The sequence below is a fragment of the Lygodium microphyllum genome, chromosome 30 (genome assembly GCF_053477565.2).
Source record: "Lygodium microphyllum isolate KBCC chromosome 30, Lygodium_microphyllum_v1.1.10, whole genome shotgun sequence".
Classification (NCBI taxonomy): domain Eukaryota; kingdom Viridiplantae; phylum Streptophyta; class Polypodiopsida; order Schizaeales; family Lygodiaceae; genus Lygodium; species Lygodium microphyllum.
The window spans coordinates 84,009,328-84,013,807 of NC_141164.1; positions in this window are offsets into that span (position 1 = coordinate 84,009,328).

Here is a 4,480-nt window from a genome sequence, read left to right on the forward strand (position 1 = left end):
AGAATAATATGACCCCCAATAGTGCCATAGTGATCTCCAACTTTGTCAAAGCTTGTTGATGTATAAATTTATGTATTGACAACTTCAATCCAACAATCCTAATGAACATGAAAAATAGATGAATACAAGGCATTGAGATCTCCTTCTTTGAAGCCTGTAGAGAAAAATATGAGCATGATCACTTGGGTTCACAGCAAAGGCAATCCATGTCTTCTTTGATTGTGCTTTTGCAACCCAAAAATGTGGGACTCACTATGGATGATTGTAGTCTCATGGACGATTTTCACTTGTAAAAGACTAGCATAGTCAATGTATTCATTATTTTCCTTGTATAATTTCTATGTTCACCTAATAACACAACCATCTTCTCTATTCGTCAGACACATTGCAAGGAGTTGTCTAAGCATTCCCCACCCTGTGCTCCACGCCATCAAAAGAAATCCTAAGGAAACCATTTAAATGTCTCCTATGCACTTAAACACATCCCATTGTTTACCTTCCACACTGAATTTTGTTAACAAGGATTAGTTCTTCACAAATTTGATGTACAAGAGAAGGCACATGAATGCATGATAATGTTCTAACTAGTAGCTTGTTGTTTAAGTAGGGGTACATCAACCATTACAAATAGCATTTTTGTAAGGTCATGAACTTTGAGCCTATCATGGGCATGTCTAGGAGCTTCCCTTATAGAAGCCTATCACGGGCATATCCAAGAGCTTCCCTCATAGATGCATGTTTACATTCTGAAAGATTAGACTTGCATAGGAAATGACCTCCATCTCCTTGACTCAACATTCATTTTGCCCAATGGAACCCTCTCACTTTCCACCAACACACCAAGTGTCAAATGATTGCAATTCATCTTTTCCAAAAGCTAATGAGTTTGTTTTTTGCTACCTCAACAAACACTTCACTTGGTGCATCCCTCCATTGATGGCATAACTCAACTTGCCGCCACAAATCACAATTAGGAGGTAGAAGTAGTTGTTAAGGGTGACCTGTCTATAATGTTATCCAAGTCTATGTTCAATGTGCTACTAATATGCGTAGAGGCAATGTAGTCCCTTTGCATGGCAAAGGTTTTGAAATGCAAACTCACCATTTGTTTATTTGATTCTAGGCACACTTATACAATAGGATTGTAAAGATAAGCATTTGAGGCGGAGTTCAAAATATTCTTGAAGATCCTTCTCTATCAATGTTATCCCCTTTGACTCAAAACATATAAACAAGGTTCAAAGAGAGGCATCGCTTCTTCTGAATGTCTATTATGTGCACCATTTTTTAACTTAGAATGTGGCACAAAGGGTATGAGAGGACAAGAATATGTAAACTAAAACAATCATTGAGGTATGAGAGGACAATAATATATAGAGTAAGACAATCCTTGAAAAATATTGAAGTAATGATGCATCAACAAAAGCAAACCCCTTTAATGTTCTTCAACACCCATAACTGCCAATAAAGAGGAATAAACTCTCTACAAACCATTTTGAAGTTATGAGTCCAAACATACATTCACATGTACACGAAGATAGCTTGGAGGAGATGTAGGCCCATATCCAACATATGTGAGGACTCCCAAAAGGGTGACCAATAGGAAGTTGCCTTTCCCCCCCCATGGCATCTATATTGATCAATATGTATTGTTTACTTGAATTTTGTTAACAAGGATTAGTTATTTACAAATTTGATGCACAAGATACTTGAATGTATGACAATGTTCTAACTAGTAGCTTATAGTTTAGGTAGGGGCACATCAACCATTAAAAATAGCATGTTTATAAGTCTTGAACTTTGAGCCTATCATGCACCATTTTTAGTTACATATGCTAGAGTATAAGAATGGTTGTTTGACAAGGCACTTTGAGAAAGCATGCTACGTAGTTTACTTGCAATCACCTACATCCTAAGGCTAACACAATTCTATATCGAGACTTTTCAATGTGCTAGGCTTGGAATATGCAAAAAAGAATGTGGACAAAGAGTACCCAAGGAAATACATGTGTAGAGAGATACTTGTATCTACTCATCATTTTAGACAGAACATACACATCATTTGAGACATTGCATACAATTAACAATGTGATGTATTCTACATTTATGGAGACTCGCATTGTAAAGGGTTTATTGGAAACTAATGAAGAATGAAAAACATACATACATGAAGCTACATTAATGCAAACAATTGCACATTAAGACTATTTGTGTCAATTTTGATCTTTTATTCACCCCCCAACCTGGTGTACTTTGAAAAGAGTTTTCAATGTTGTTAATAAATGATGTAGTGCATCAATAGTCTTTACAAAATAGAAAAAATGTTTATCTACAAGATATGGCCAATAATCAAGCTTGGATCCATATTCAAAAAATTATCATAAACTATCTACAATGAGTACACAAATTGGTGGATACATTATTGTGAATGCATATCCTTGCTTCTATGTTTCAATGACAAGTATTTCCTTTCCTAATCTCACATTGATAGTGGAATTGCTAGCTTCCAAGCTATGGGTGGACATTACAAACTAGAAATCCACTATGTATGGGGATGACATGCATGGGACTTCCTTGGTGGTTGCATACATCCCCATGCTAATGTATTGCCAAGTGAAACAAAATTTTAATAATAACAAAAGGCTTGGAACTAGTCCTCATTCATAAACATAGAGAGAAAATTACATGAGGTTTGAACTTTGCATTGTTGACTTTGTTGTATGTATCTTCGAAGATCCTACTTATTTTCCTAGGTAATCTTAAGAGAGGAGGATTGCAAAAGGAAGGAAAGTGTTACCATCACAAGTGAAACATAAAGAGATTAGTAGATACTCAAAGGATTTGTTTGTTTTTAGTTGGAATATATACAATTTGATTAAAAGTATTACATTTTGAATTGACAATTGGAGTGCATGATGACTTTGTTGATTCTTTCATAGCATTACCTTCACACAAGTATTGATAGAGCTATACTTATCAATATCTATTTTGATTAGTCTAATGCACAACCCTCAATTGTGTTTTGGGATCAATCTTTTCTCTTTTGCTTTCATAGGGTGCCAATCTATACACCAAACCATATTCACCATAGGCTCGAAGTCACGTCGACATTCTTAATAAACTCTATATGGATTGTTTATCTTGACCCATCTTATTGAGTTTATAGATAGTTTGGGATGCTCGCCTTGATGTTTTAATTCTAATCACTTTTAATCTTCTATTAGGCATCCCAAGCACTTCTACTTCATGGATTGAGATGCATGCACTCCATTCGAATTTTGAGATTGTGCACAAGTTCATTGTCAATATTGTTCCTACAAAGATGATAATTAATTCTCCCTCCATTCAAGCAACTTCCTATTAAATGATAGTCTATCCTTTCATAATTTTCGTGTATACACGTATTGATATTCTAAACTTTATTTTCATATTTCATGGTAAATGGATACATGCCTTCTATACATGCTTCACCATCAAGGAGGCCTAGCTTCAATATGGCCCACAAAATTGTTGTCATTCAAACCGAGACATGGTGAAGACTTTGGCTACCACACACTTCGACATTACTTGCCAAATGTAAGGATGATGGAGACTAAATAGAAATCTTGCCTAAGAGATGACATCCAACACAATGTTAGCTCCGTGCATAGTTTTTTAGATACATTGTCCTCGGGGACTAGCTCTAGAGATTAGTTGTTGTATTGATGAGTGGATACATGGCATTTGAACATCCATGTTGCTCGATTGTGATCTTAACCACATTATCCAACATTTGATAAAGAGACCTCTTCTAGCTCATAGGGGTGATTGCGAGAAGAACATGAAGAGCCATCAAGAGAATGATACTTATGGGTATCCTTTTTGTCAATATGACTCGTTCCTTAAAATACTTATTTTGCCCATAGAATATGTATTGGTTAGTGTTAATCATGCACTCCACATGATAATTGTCTAATATCTGAATGACCTTTCTTGCTTGCACTGCGTAATTTCTTATTAGTATGGAAATGCAACATCTCATCCATGGAGGGATCTACATGCTTGCTATTTTCTTTGCATAAGGTTTATAATTTCGACACTTCGACAATATTGTTGTAAATCCCTTTGCTAGGCTGAGACAATTGACACTTCATGAGGATGAATGCACACTATGACAATCCACTAGGTTTAGATGCAAGCTAGGCCAAAAGTATATAGATAATGATAGCAAAGAGGCTTCCTCACTACACTCTCAAAGAAAGGCATCTCATATCAAGTGGATTGCAAAACAATATGATTTAAATAGTTCTAGATGTAATTATCCTTCTATCTATCAATGGCCTTCAAATAAAAACCATCTATCCGCACTTGGTTTAAAGATAAAACTCTTAAGCAAATAAGAAAACAAACCTCATAGACAACAAAAAAATATTTGTACCAATTGCAACAGGCTATTTCCTTTACACCTTACAATTCAGGAGGTTTGATTTACCAATGTGAT